The following is a 16,772-nucleotide window of genomic DNA, read 5'->3' as shown; positions in this document are numbered from 1 at the left end:
TAAAATATCATGCTAATATTTTTATAAATAATAAATTTGGATTATAAAGAGAAGGTACTAAATAGAAGTATATATATATATATATATATATATATATATATATTAAAAGTATTTTTAAAATATCATGCTAATAATAAATATTCTAAGGTGGTATTCTCTATTATTATGAATTTCTACTGATTAACAATTATATTTGTCAATGCATAAAGTATCATGCTCTATTTACAATGCCTACAATAATATTGAATAATAATCATAGTAAAATAATATTCTCACTTACTAGCCTGATATAAATCATTAAAATATTTATTTCATATAAAAATATATTTCATTGCTAAGCATTATTTCTAGAGCCAAATTTAATTGATAATAGAAGTAGTACATTCATATCAATATACATAGAATAACATAGACATCAATATATTAAAAATATTATCAATATATAAAGCACCATGGATTTCAAGAGCATCTATTCATTCTAGGGCATGAAATAGTAGATTCTGCGCCTTTGAATTTCCATCAAATCATCTTTCACTACTTCCTCCATTAAATTGAATACCAACATTTATCTCAATTCTTTCATTTTAAATAGGTCCATCCTATTATATATTAATATTTTCCTTTGTAGTATAGAATAGAATACTTCAAATATGTATAAATGCTCTACATTCCAATATTCTCAAAGAACATCATTATTATATATATATATATATATATATATATATATATCTTCCACTTTATACTATTATATTCTAAATACAGTATCATATGTTCTCTATGAGTATACTATCATTATAGTAGTATTTTTAAAAATATTTATTAGGAAGGATTTTGCAACAAAGAATAAATATATTAAAATGAATTCATATCATCATTTATACTGAGAAAGTTTATTGTCTTCAAGTTGTATGATAATCCATCAATTTATCCATTTATTAGGGCTAAAAAACACTTGTTGTACTTTAGATGGAAGATAAAATGCCTTTTATTCTATTCTTTATTCCAATTACCAAGCTTTTGCTTGAGTCAATTAAAATGAAACGTCTTCTATTTATTCATACAATTTGTCCACATGAAGTATCCAACCAGTGTATCTTTAAAATGGTCATATAGAACATAATATAATTCAAAGCAAAAATGGCTTCTATTACATTTACATTGCCAATATTCTCAATTATGTAAGTAATTTTTCCCTTGTCTTTTAAAATTGTTTCTTGAATTGCACGTCAATTTAAACATATCCACCATTGTTGTTGTAAAATATATACCTTGATTCTATAGTCTTTGAAATAATAAACTTTACAAAAAACATCCTTTTGATAATTATTTTATATGAGTAGAGACATTGTAACTTTTACAGTCAACAACTTATCTGTATATTGTAGCATTAGTCCATTCATGGAATGGTAGAATATAATTGTTTATATTTCCATACATATGCTAATACAACCTATCACTACAATTATTGCTACTTATAATTTATATACAATCAACAAATCTTTTATTTATACATAAACAAGGGAATCTTAGATATAAAAATGTAGCATATAAAGATATATATAATATCATACATTCTAATATATATTAGAATAAATTATAATACGAATTAATATACATATAAAAATATAAAATATATAACATGATACATATATTTCATAACTAGTTCTATATAGAGAATGTGAACCTAATTTTTATCATCCAATGATTTAGTACTTTACAATAAATTTGAGGATGGAATAAAATAAACTTCTAATTATAGATTTTAGATTTTTTTATTTAATATAATTTTAATTTAATATGATATAATATGATTTTAATTTAATTTAATTTAATTTTAAAATAAAATTTAATTTGGTTACTTCTATTTGTAATTTTAATACCTAAGTACCTTTTAAGCAATATTTAATTTAGATTTTATATCAAATTAGATTATTAATTCTTTTTATATTAATTAAATTTAAATTTAAATTTAAAAATATTAATTAAAATTATATTAAAAGATAAAATATCTATATAAAATTGGAAGATAGATTAGAAATAAAAATATAGATGATGAAAATTAAAAATCTTATTTTAAGGTGAAAGATGGAGTTAAAATTAAAATAAAAAATAATAATTAAGATATTTAATTAATTTAATAGATTATATACTAATGATTATGATTAAAAGTTAATTAAAAAAACTCATCTACTATGGCTGTCTTAAAAATGATAGCACTCTCCTTTGCTTGAAAATTTACCAAACATTCAATATAGCCTTGATACATTTTAATTTTTTAAAATTAAAATTAAACTTAATAAAACTTTTATTTTTTAAATCTTGTGGTAGCCCTCGATTTGACCCTCGAATTACAAATTTTCAAAATTAAAAGACTAGAGTTGCCTAAGCAGCGTACTCCTCTTTATTTAAAAAATTGTTAATAATTTGTTAATGGTTAAAAAATTATAATATAATTTATTATTAAAAATAAGAATTTTGAAATTTTTTATTGCTGTAAATTATATTAAAAGATCTTAAATAGATACTTAGATATAAAATTTCAAAGTCAACCTTTTGTATTGTCCTTGTATTATTAGAGTAGTGGATTTTTTTGAATTAAAGAATCTATCTATAATTCATAAAAAAATAAAATAAAATAAATTAAACTTTTTATAAAAATTAAACTTTAATTATAATTTTTACAATAAATTATATAGAATTTAAGATATAGTTCATTAAAATATATATTTTTTGAAATCTGTTTTCTTTTTGATCAAAGATAATATACTCCCTTCTACTTAAAAATCTACCAAAAATTATTTTTGGCTCCAAATTTAATATGCATTTTAATAGAGATTAGCTATTAATACAAAATTTTCTTATAAAATTTTATAAAAAGAATAAAAAAATATAATGAATAGGCATCAGAAAACCAAGGCTAATATAAGTTAAAGAAACTTTATTGAAAAAAATAATTTGGCATTGCTTCATCAAAAAAATGAAGAAAAAATAAGAGAAAACAGCCGTCTAAGCCCTTTTATGTTTGCCCACAAGGACCCATATCTCAACCTTTGAATTTAAATCAATGATATTCTAATATTCGATTTTATAGCTACATACTTGAATAATTCAAAAAATATGATTTTTTTGGGAAAATTAACATCATCAATGTATTCCAAACTTATTTTTATCCAGCAAAATATTATTTATTTGTTCAAATCTAATTTTTAAAATATAAATATTAATTAGATAATTAAAGAATAATAATTTCAATTTCAATTGGTCTTCTTCTGTAATATCTTCCACATGATTATCATCTTTTGATCCACCTTCGTTAAAATTTAAATTAAAGTTATTCTTGATCCACCAAATAACCACCAATTAACCATCAAAATTTTTAATATTTAATTAAATTTTGATAATTTAGCTTAGAGATTTTAAAATAGATTTTAGAAATTCTATGAAAAACTACTATCAAGGTAATATTTAAAATATTATAGTTATTTTAAAATATATTTATAATATTTTTATTTTTTAATATATTTTGATATGATGTTTAAATCATCAAATGCATGAAATAAATTTAATTCACTCAGAAATTGATATTTTTAATTTATAGAAATTTATTAATATATTAAGCTATTAAAATTATTTTTATTTGTCCAAGAATATTTAATTTCTATAAATTTTTAAACTACATAAAGGAAAAAAAGTTAATATAAGAATTAATTAACTTAGCCCATAAATATGATGGTAAAATTAGCATAAAAATTCGGCTTTTGGCTTATCGAATAGGTGAGAAAGATTTAAGACTTGAAAATATCTTAAAATTCTAAAAAATATTAAAATAAAAATTTACAAAAATTTATAATTCAATTATTATTAATTAGAAAATTCTTCAATTCATTTTTAATATTGATAATCTATAAATTAAAATTAAAATAAAAAATGTAATATTATTTATAATTTTATTCAATTAATACTAATACTATAAAGCATAAGAAAAATAAAAAATAAGCTAAATAATTAACAGGGCTATCAATAGTAACAATAATTAATAAAAATATCTTTTTTAAGATTCCATTTATTTCATATGCTCTAATACATATATATGAATTACATTTTGTACTTTAAAAGTGAATGTGATGAAAGTCCTTACACCTTTTAAAAAATTTGCATGCTACTTTTGAATTTTTTTTGTATTATAAATAATATTTGATATCTATTTATATTATAAAAAGTAACTTCTTATAGAATATAGTTTTTTACTATATAACTCTCTAATTATATCTCTCTAATTGACTTCTATTTTTAATGTTTAATGTTTAATTTTAAATTTCTTCTTACATATCTTTTAGATGGATTCATCCAACAATAGTACATTATTTTATAGAGTTGAAGCTTTTCTATTAAATGAATTAGAAAATACTCACTAATATTAAAAAATAATAGAAAAAAATCTTTTTATTCATATATTAGTTTATAGCCTTATCTTTCCAAATCATTTAAAGATTGTACATTTACTTCATAAGTACATATTAGTTTCAAAAATTGAGATAAGTAACAAATGAAATTAATTACCTCATTCTATACATATTTTCAAAGAGCTATCAGTAATACCTCTTACAATAATATATAATAATTATGGAATTTTAATCTTGAAAAAAATTGTTATTTAAAAGATAAGGATAAGTGTGTTTCATATTTTTTTGGAAATTACAACTCCACTATGATATATATTTATATTGTATACACCTATATTGCTTTCTATTTCTTCCATTATATTGTAACTACATTATTTATTATGAAATGCTTAAAAAAATACATGTACATATGTATGAAGATAAACTTTGTATATCTATTCCATTATATTTTCTATTCATACATTCTTCATCTAGTATTTATTGTAAATAGATTAAAAATATATGCATTAATAATAGAAAAAAATCAATTCTTCTTATATATGGAATTTTATTCTATTATTATATTTTTATAATATTTATATTATAAATCAATATAATAGATATTATTATAAATCTATTAAATATTAGACATTCTCCACAATTAAATACCTTTTGAAATTATTGAAGTTGATGACTATTATTTTTAGCATTAGATGATTACTACATTCAAAGATTGTACATATTATATTGGCTCTACTATTTGATAAATCTTCATTTACTATTATAAATATTTCATCTTAAACTTTAGTTGTAATATCCAAAGTATGAATTATTTATAATAAATATCATTTCTATCACAACTTGTACATATAGAAACTACTCTTTAAAAAAATAAAGACAATATAAGTCAATAATTACTTAAAAGAAATCTAGAACCTATTAAAATAAAATTTTATATTCTTTTTGATATATATTCATCATATATCCATTTCACTATATAATATGTATTGTCTATAATAGCATATTAAATATATAATTTATTATAATCCATTTTTATAGACACAATAATATTGATATTATAATAATTTATAAATAAAAAATAAAAAATAACATTATCAATGCTATGATATAATTATAACTTTTTATAGTAATTTTTTTTAATTATATATATTTTTTATTCCAAGAATTACTTAATTAAATAATATATTGATGGTTTTATCAAACTTCTATAGTAATAAAGAGCTATTTATTTCAGTAATGGAAAATATATTTTGAAAAATTATATATAGTACAAATATATCAAATTTTAGGGCATGTACACATATTATGGTGAGCTTTGACATCTATGGTGATTACTATAGATATCATTATCATTAATATCTATCTAAGTATTTTTAATATATATATATATATATATATATATATATATATAATATGATAGCAACATCTTCCTCATATGTACTCCATTATATTAACTATTTTAAATATTATTATAAAATCTTCTAATAATTTCTTAAAGATTTCTATTTATTTGTAAATATTTTCATAAAAAATTCTTTAAATTATAGAAAGATTCTTTAGAAGCTTCATTAGAATTTGAGAAAGTTTTTTAAAAAAATTTATTAGGCTTAATTTTTTTTTTATTGAAGCTTTCTTAAGCTTCTAGAAATTACTACGGAAACTTTCTTCTATAGTTTAAGAAGCTTCCAAAAAATGGTTCTTTAGGACCCCTACACCATAGGATAAATAGGTGGCAAGGTGTGATGAATTCTAGTCTTATTGATACAAGTTATAAAATATATTCATGGTATCATGGCAAAAGTCTATTTTAAGATAAATTACTAACTCAAATAAAGTTATGAATTTAAATATTTATTTTAAATAATTTTTATTATTTTGTAGTCCAATGGTTCTTATTTTATTTCATTTATATGATTTTTAAGCATTCATAAGTTTATACCATATCAATCCATTTTAACAATTGATACTTGCTTTGTATTAATCATACAAGATTAATTCAATATCTATACATTATATTTGTGATTACTTCTTTAATTTTATCTTAATATCTTATATTAATTAATTAATATTTTATTTATTTTTATTATTATTCATGAATACAAGAACATATACTAAAGAAAAAAACTTTCAAGGACTAAAAAATAAGAAAAAGAAAGAAAATAATAATATATATTAAATTTATAATGAGTTAATGTAAGGTTACAATTATTCATGTACTAATAATTAGGTTGATATAAGTTTAAAATTAATACTTGCCAAGTACCTGGTCTCAAAGAAAAAAAGTTGAACAATGTTGCGCTCTTGGCTCCTTCTGAAAACTTTACTAGGCTACCATCTCTTTTCTTTCAAATGGCTATTAATTGCTCTATAATTCTTCAAATTTTATGTTCTTTAGCATATTGCAAAGCTTTTTTTTTTTTTTTTTCTAATAACTTTTTATATTTTAGAATCTACACTTCACCAATGAAGAATTGATGGTCTAAAAACTAAGCCTTATTTACCATGTCATGACCATATTCATTCTAAAAATTTACTTCTATTAAATTATTTGGTTCTTCTTTAGTTATAGCTTTGATTTTGAACTTTTTTAGCTTGTTAAAAAGTTGACTTTAAGATCTATTATCCTACAAAGTTTTACAGTAAGCCAAAAAGTATTTTAAAACTAAAATACAAAGAACTAAATTTAACTACTTTATTAGTTCTACAAACCTCTTTCTAGTAAAATATTTACTACTTCTTCAATATAACCTCTCTTATAAGAAGCTTATACTTTTGAAGAGTTAAAAATTTGATCTATGATTATGCCAAATCTTATAAGAAACTTAATAATATCTTAAATATAATAGATAAAAATTTAGAGCTAAAACTTTCTACTTAATAAACATTCTTTTTCTTCTAACTTGGCTATTATCTATGGCAGCTCCTTCTTCCTTGCAGTGCCTATTTCTCTTTCAAATTTGGCCTTGAATCTCATATCCTCTTGAGATCTAGCTTTAATATTTTTCAATTGAACTATTATAAATTCTAAAACTAATCTTAGTTAATGATTTTCAGCTTATGCAAAGTTTTTTTTTTTTTTTTTTTTTTTTTTTTTCTTTCATCAAAAATTTAGTTGGCTTCCTAAGGCCTTCTAAATCACAAGTTAAATATTTTTTAAATCGAGATCTTCAAACTAATGCTTGCTTTTATCTTGAATTATTGATATATTAGAAAAACTTAATAAAAATATTGATTTCAATCTTGATCCTTTACTTCTAGCTCTTATATATTCTTAGCTCTCTATGTATATTAGATTTTTAATAAATTATTTTTTTTTGGCTTTAATAGCTCTAGTAAATCTTATAAAATAATTATTATATAAAATATGAGTCCTAATATTTAGGATATTAAATTTTTAGCTCACAAATATGGCAGCCATTTGAGACTTACTTATCAAAGTCAAAGAACCTAAAACTTTTGCTTATGAATAAGTCCTATCTAGTAGGCTTATAGGGTCACTTAACTAAAGTAGTTATTACTGCTACTATAGTCTCTTATCTTATGACAATAGATGAGGTTTACATCAAATATTAAATTTTATACTCTTTGCAGCTACTTCCTATGATCTAAGTAGGAAATAACTCCCATTCAAGGTCATCAATTGGATGGAACTCTTTGAAAATACTTCTTGAATCAAATATGATCTTAGTCATATAATATCAAATTTGTTTAAAAAATCCCTAAGATTCTAAGACCCTAATATCCTAGAACCCTAAGACCCCACAATCCTAAAATTCTAAGATCCTAGAACCTCAAGACCCTAGAATCCCAAGATCCTAGAACCCCAAGATCCTAGAATCCCAAGACTTTAGAACTATTAAGACCCTAGAACTCTTAAGACCCTAAAACCTTAAGACCCTAGAATCCTAAACTCATCTAGTCAGCCTAGATCGCAAATATTGTGATGCCACATATCCGAGATTTATTTTGCTGCAAAGAAATTGAGTACGCATTCCAATTCTATACATAGTTCTCACATGATAACAAATATAAAGCTCAGATTTTGAATCCAGGTCTTCAAACCTTAATTAAGGTCCCTAAATCCTATATCATGAAAAATAAAACATATATTTTTGAGAAACAAAAACGTTTATAGAGGTGTTTGGGACAATGTAAGGCTTGACAAAATTTTAGAATGGAAAAAACTGTGATACATTGAGAGATATATAGGATCAAAAACCTCTAGGATACTCTTCTGACCCTAGAACCCTAAATCCTAAACTATCACGGTCTGGCCCCACTTGCTTTTAGCCGCAACCTACTTTCGACCTGCCAAACCACTATACCATATGATGATGGTTTTTTTTTTTTTTTTTTTTTTTTTTTTTCACTGCATCATCCATCCTCCCTTCTAAACTATCCGTTTGTTGGTTTACTAGCTTCTCTCAATCCTACGTACGTTCCATATTGTAAAACAAAAAAATCCTATCCATTCTTCCTAGCTCCGCTCCTTATTATACAGCGTCCTCGCAAACTGCTATCTGGGCTCTCTAGATTCATCCATCCCAACGTTATCTGTACATGGTTCCACGGGTTTTGGTTCTGATGATAATCCTTCCTCCTCTTCTTCCTCTTCTGATGCTCCTATTAGATCTTTTCTCAATTGAGTTGATAAATCTTTATTGTACGCTTCCAATTCATGGACTTGGGCTTCCAATTGGAGAATCCTCACGTCGTTCACTTCCAATTGCTTCTGTTGCTACCTCACCCTTCTTTGTATTCATCTATTATTGAAACTGGCAGGATGCATATCTAAGACCGATCCAGACTGACTACATCATGCTCCCATTTTTTTATCGACTCTTTTAGAGTTCCGATTTTTGATCTTAACTCTTCCGTTTTGATTCTATGTTGGTCACCCAATTCTCGCTTTTTTTGTTCCAATGATGCTACCTTCTCTTATTCTATTTCTAACTTGTACTTGGCCTTCTTCCGTTCTATGATTGATGCACTACAAATCTGGAATAGGTCTTGCTTTTGGCCTTCCACGGTACGCTGAATGCGTTGTTTCTCTTTTGCTCAATTTTCTTCCTTCTCCCCAAATTTACGCTCCAATGACATCTTGAATTCCATAGTTTCTTTCATCAAGCAATCCAGTTCTACCATTCTATGGCTTTGCTCCGATACCTCTTTTTTGCTTGCCTCCAATCGCTGCCTCAAATTTCCTTCTCCATCCAATTTACTCACAGTCACCTGCAATTCGGAAATTTGGGCTAATAAAACCTCCTTCACGTTTATTTCTTTCGGTGTTCTATCCTATGGTAATGCTAACTGGTTTTTGTCCTTTAAAATCAGAACTTTGGCTATCACTTCCATCATCCAACGAATTGGAACCCTCTTTGGTGTGAACGCTGGTATGGCCTCCCATTCTATCGAATGACTTGATTTCCCAATTTTGTGCACCACAATCCCTAGACCGGCTGTCAGCACCGTTAAACTGTGAACGCCTCATTTGGACGTTGAGGAGGATATATTTTCCTCAATTGCTCCAACTATTTTGCTTAACTTATGCACGATCATGGAATGCACATAATTAGAGCATAGCAACGATGCAAATTTCTCAGTCTTCTACTTGGCTTCCATCTCTGCATGGATTCTGGTTGCTACGAAGGCTGCTCAATTGAACACCATTCATTCCAGGACTCACACTATGACAAACAGTAATCATCTTGACATGTGCGTGGTGTGTCGATTCAAGCCTAAACACTTTTGAAAGAAACACATCCACTCCATCAGCTTTGGTGTGAGTGCCTTCGCTTTTTACCAACCTTAATTTCTCTCGAATGATGACATTCCACCTTTGAAATAGCTTCCCGATTTGAAATTGCTAGGCACTTTGCTACCCATTGCAAGCTCACCAATTGGGAGATGCAATACCTTTTGCAAGGTAGTCTCATCGATCCCGATGGTTCTCCCCTTCATTACACTCGAACCATCCTTTGGGTCGTAATTCAATATATATTCTTCCAGTAATTTTACGTCGATTGGTGGCAAGTTATCAGATCCTCTTAAAAACATATATAATTCTGCATCCCTAAAATCCCTCTCCCTTTTTGCACTCCAGCAGATTTCCAACTTCTTCGGTTCCATGTTGGTGAGAACTACTAAGGACAGCCACTCCAAATTGCTCTTGGCTCTCACATTTCGACCTCTTTCCTCTCTGTTTGTACCTCACTTCACTCTCTCCATCGACTTTGTGTAATACTGGCTTTTCACTCCTTCCTCGTACTCACACTGCATTTTTGCTTACTCAAGTCAAACCTAATTTTTGAGCTAGTGTGTTCCAAACAGTAATATAAAAAATACTGAAAACGACTACCACTGAGTGCCTCGACACTCAATCCTTTACTCAAGTATGGATCCACAATCCCTAATTTTATTCATCTAAACTTGATCACTCTTCATTTGCTTACTGGTCAGTATTCGTATCCAAAAATAACCATTCACCGTCATTACTTCAACATATACTTGTGATTATAGACAATCTATAATTGATGAACAAACCTTCCTCCTTTCAATTTTGGAAACCTGTCCCGGATTTACGTATAATAATGTTGTGATCGGTTTTCAATGATACATGTAGTAAATTGGATACCCATAAAATCTTCCAATTCAACAGACCCATTGGAAGAAAAACTAAACCCTAAACCCTAAACCCTAAACTTCTATTCTACGATACGATCCATACCGACGGACTTGAAATCCCCCCCCCCTCTTTCTTCTGCCAAAAAAAAAATTATGAAATTGACTATCATAAAAGAAGTACTACAGCAATGGGCAAAAATGATTTGAGATGTGATTTACTACCATAATAACTCTTACGTCGACGATGTGTAGCTTTCCATGGTCAGGAAAATTGTAGTCCTAATTTCATCTAATTTCTTTGATTCTGCTAACTGATATTGGAGGGAGTCCTTAGTCGCCGAGACGTTCGTCTGATACAATTCTCAAATCCTCAACCTCTAATTCAATTGGTGAGATTGCCTCTTGCCCGTACATTAATTGAAATGGTATAGAATTGGTAGTCAGTGTATACATGGTACGACACGCCCACAAATGCTGCAAACAATCTAGTATCCCAAACCGTTCCTGCATTAAACTCTATCTTTATTAAAATTTTACACAGAGTACCATTGGTCTTGTTGGTCTGTCCATTGGCCCGAGGGGGATATGGGGTTGTTTTCCAATGATTGATCTCATCTTTATCCGTGAAGGCTCCAATCATAGAATCAATAAAATAGATTCTTCCGATTGATGATCACTTCTTGGGGACATCCAAAATAGGTGATAATGTTCTCGCACAGAAATGTGGCTACTGTATTGACAACATCAGTTTTTGTTGCCATGGCCTTAACCCATTTGGTGACATAAATCTTAGTCACTGGTAAAATATATTATTTTTGTCCATTTCGGGAAGCTGGTGTGATCAAGGTCGTACACAATCCATCTCCCATTTCTCAAACAGTGCCTATGCTAAAATCGATATCCACGACATGGCAGAAGTTTTGATAGGTCGAGCGATTCATTGACAAGGATCATGACTTCGGACATGTTGGTGTGTATCTGAAAACAGGGTTGGCCATCGATACCCAGCCATTAAAGCTTTATGAGCAGGACTTGGTTACTGCCAAATGCTCTCCATGACTATTCAAATGATATCCTCCCAAAATGTGGTACACACTTTACTTTGAAAGATGCATCGACGTGAAATTCCATCCCCCCTTTGCTTGTACAAGCCATCATCAATCATCGTATATAGCACACTTTTTAAAATCAAGCGGCTCTTTGATTTCTCACTATAGGAAGTTGAGAATGTCTGAAACGTCAGATATCAAATCGATGCACTATATTTGGGTGTAATTACATCGACTGCAAATGACTCCACGTCAGGAGGAGGTTTATTTTCTAATATATTGCACGACTGATAAAGACCTGATCTCCATTGATATGTTTGTTGTCTGGTCGAACGTGAATAATAAAATCAAATTCTTGAAGTGGTAACACCCATCGAGCAATGTGTCCACTCGGTTAAGGATTATTATTCGTATACTTTAGAGCATTGTGATGGATATGAAACACAAATGGATAAATGAGTAGATGATGTTAAAATTTTTGGACAGAGTGGATCATGTCTGAGGCTTATTGTTCTATAACTCATATAATTCCATTTGGCTGCAATCGATTGACGACTCACAAAATACCTTGGATGATCATTGAATCATTCTCATCTTCTTGACTCAATATTGATTGAATAGCAACATTGGATGCATCAACATGAACTTGAACCTGGTTTTGTCCAATAAGATACAACCAATATTGGTGAAGACACTGGTTTTTCAAACCTAGTCCTTGAGAGGATCTATCGACGGATGAAAAGATTTTTGGAACTGCATAGGGATTAGAACGACTTGGAACGGAATTGAAGCATCCGTAACGTGGCACCTCATTAGGTTGCACAATCGATTCAGGTCTCATACTAAGGAAGAAGCCTATTCCAACTCGTTCATGGGCGAGAGGCCATTGTACCCATCGAATTGGAGGTTCAAAGTTTATGGATTGCCTTGGATGAAAGTCTCGGTGATGAAGAGTCATTACGATTTCCATCGGTAAAATTGGAAGAATTGGATGAAATATGGGCTACAGCTTTGTTCAACATGGAAGCAACTCAGAAATAGAGGAAGAGTTACTATGATAGTAAACAATGTCCAAAAAATTTACGTCCAATGATTTGGTATTGTTGTACGATAGGCGGTTTCATCATTTTTTGAGCAAACTTCAAGTGCATTGACATGGACCTAGTTGAGTGATTTGAAGGATTCTATAATGCATCTGTTCGATTGGAGGATTTCATAGGACTATCGATTCAATACCCACATTCATAGGACCCAATTACGGGTATATAATATATAAAAACTCGGGACGGGTTTTCATTTTTTGGGAGTCAGGTGACTTCGAGTGGACTTGGGATAGACCTAATTATGACATGAGTGCATTGGAGTGCAGAGGCGGGTAAAAGGATAGTTGGTAATCATGAATGTATCAGATGGAACGGAGGTGAGAAGCGATCGGTATGGGTGATGTATTGTTGTAATCACCGATGGTAAAGAAACAAGAATGGGGCACCAATTGGAGGTCATTTTGTATTGTCATTTTTGGTTGTTTTTCTGTAATTACTGTTGCTCGTGTTGCTTACGTATTCAAAAGTAATAGTTCGAGTTACGAGCTCTTAAGAGCTTGAGAGGGAGTGTCATGGCAATTGTGAGTGCAAAGTAAGCTACAGTCAATGAGGACGATGGCCAAAATGTGAGAGCTAAACGCGCGTCAAATCCATTGTCTGTAATAATCGTTACAAATATCGAGCTGATGAAGTTAGATATCTGTTGGACATTGAGAAGAATGAGAGACTTTTGGAACATGAGGTTGTTCCAGTTTCTGCACCAATCGGGTCGCGTATCACCAATCAATGTAGCACTACTGGAGGAATACATCACGAATTACGACCCTTAAAAATGGGTCGAGTGTCGTACGAGGGAGAATTATTGAGATTAATGAAACAATCTTAAAAAAGGTGCTATTTCTGCACATTGAAGAGATTGCAGTAGGGACAAATGAATCAAGCAATTTCAGCCTTGGAAGTTTTTTTAAAGGAGATATGTCATCCTTTGAGAGGGACCAAGGTTGATGGCACAGAATGTCGATACAGTAGACGTGGAGCTATGTAGAATAGTTATTGGTTCGTTTTTGTGAGATATTGATAAAATAGATCGATAGTCCATAGAATAGTCAATTCAGGAGGACAAATGGTTAACTTAGTTATTAAAAGCGATTAGTTATAGGATTACGATTAAAATCTGGGAATATGGAGTAGGTATGTAGGAATTATAGAAGTTAGTCTAAGGGCCAGACTATGACAATCATGAGCCGGGGTGAGCTTGGTGCTACCTCTTTATTTCTCTATTGTTGAAGAGTAATGGATGGTTTTTGAATACTATAAAGTGAATCTGTGGAATGAATCAGAGATCGATTTATGAATTATTGATGAAGGGTTCAAAATCTTGAGTCCTAACCACTAGACCTGGCTTGCTTCCAATGTCACTGTTGGATCCGTATTGAGTCAGAAAAGATGAAAAGAATTTGTGATCATCCAATATGTATTATAGTACTCGATAATTGGTCACTGCATAACAAAATTATACTATGACTGGACGGAAAGCTTTGGGAATGATAAAACTTGGACTATTTATAAATTTTGACATCACCTGCTTGGATATCCATTTGTGTTTCATGTGGATCATGATGCTCTCAAGTATGTGATTAATAAACCTCAGTTGACTGGACGCTTTATTCGATGGATGTTACACCTCTAGAAGTGTAATTTTACTATCAACATAAGATCAGGTTTAGAAACGTGCAAATATTGACTATTTATCCCATTTGTCTCATGTGTTGGAAAATGGACCTAGTCGATGGTGTACTTTCCAACGCTGATTTATATGCGATTGGATCGTCATTTCATTGTGAGAAAGGGGGACTGCTTTGAAATGGATGTCACATGCATGGAATTGAGATATGACTACTTGTGGGCACAAGTGGGCTACAGTGTAGAGGCGGCTGATAGGAGTACCTAGGGATATCATTATGATCAGGCCAGAAAGGACGGGAGCGAAATGGATTCCTTAGTGCATGTATATTGTTGTTATCGCCAGTGGGTGAGAGAATAGGAGTAGGCCACCTATTCAAGGCCATCATGTAGTCTTCCATTTTTTTGTTGTTGTTGTTGTTGTTGTTGTTGTTGTTTTTTTTTTTTTTTTTTTTTTTTTTTTCTTGTTTTGCAATTTTATGTGTTTTTGGATGTATTGGAGAGTAGTATTGACGGTTAGAGGTTTGAAAGGTGTGTATCATGGCGATTGGGAATACAAAGAGAGCTACAAACAGAGAGGAAAGAAGCCAAAATGTGAGAGCTAAACACGATCTGGAGCCAGGTTTAGGATGATCATTACTAGTATGGAACTGATGAAGTTGGAAGTGTGCTGGTCGCTAAAAAGGTCATAAGATTTTTGAAATACATAGATGTTTAAGTTCTTGCAAATGTCAAAGAATTTACCGCTGATTGATATGGGATTATTGGAAGAGTACATTGCAAACTATGACCCAGAGGATAGATCGAGTGTGGTATGAGGGTGCGTTGTTGGAATTGATGACGCAATCTTATGAAATGTGCTACATCTTTCCATTGGAGAGCTTACGGTGGGGGTTGAAATGTCTAGCAATTTCAGCCTAGGAAGTTTATTCAAAGGTGTATTGACATCATTTGAGAAGAGTCAAGGATGGCAGACAATTGAGGCCATCTCACCAGAGCTTCTGAAATGGTTGCGCTTGGTTCAGAGGCGTTTAGGCTTGTATCAATACATCATATATATATCAACACGATTACTATTTGTGGCAATAGGGATGCTAAAAGAGATGGTATTCAATTGGGTAGCATTTGTAGCAACTCGTATTCATGCAAAGATGGGAGCCAAGTAGAAATTTGAGAAGTTCATGTCTTTGCTGTGTTTCAACTATGTATATTCCGCCATTGTGTATACATTGAGTTGAACACCATTGGTAACGGAGAAAAACATATCCTTGTCGGTGTCTCAATGATATGAATGGAATTTATTCGCACTGACTACTAGTTTAGGGGACGAGGTATACAAAATCAGAGCATCCAATCATATGTTGGAATGAAAGGCCATTCCGGAAGTCGCACTAGAACGAGTTCCAATTCCTTTGGCGCTCAAGGTAGAGAATGAAGTCCCCATCTCTTTGGATATTAATTGATTGGCATTTCCATAGAGTCGACTGTCGAAAGCCATCTATTTCAAGAATGCTATATTAAAGCATATTTGTCAATTGCATTGCATGGTATGTGCATTGGATGTGGAGGACTAAGTAAGGCAGGAATTGGAAAAGATCAGAACAATGATATTGGAGCAAAGCCACCAAATTATGGAGCTGGAAAAAATCATCTAAAAAAATACGAAATTCAAGTTGCTATTGGAGCATGAATTTGGAGAGAAACAAGAAGCTTGTAAAAACAAAAAAGAACGCATTTAATACATCATGGAAGGCCATGAGCAAGACCTATTCCGGCTTCGTAGTGCATTGATTTTAGAACAAGAGAAGGCTAAGGCTCAGTTAGAAATGCAATGAGAAAAGATGGCACTACTAAAATAGGAGAAAGTGGAATTGAGTCACCAACATAGATGTGAAACAAAATTGTTACAGGCTGAAATTGGAGCCTTAAATGCTAAAGTCACAAAATTGGTAGATAATTTTGCTGGTGTT

Source organism: Physcomitrium patens, chromosome 6 (assembly GCF_059467195.1).
Source record: "Physcomitrium patens ecotype Gransden chromosome 6, ASM5946719v1, whole genome shotgun sequence".
In the NCBI taxonomy this organism is placed as follows: domain Eukaryota; kingdom Viridiplantae; phylum Streptophyta; class Bryopsida; order Funariales; family Funariaceae; genus Physcomitrium; species Physcomitrium patens.
Note: the sequence above shows the minus strand (reverse complement) of the source record.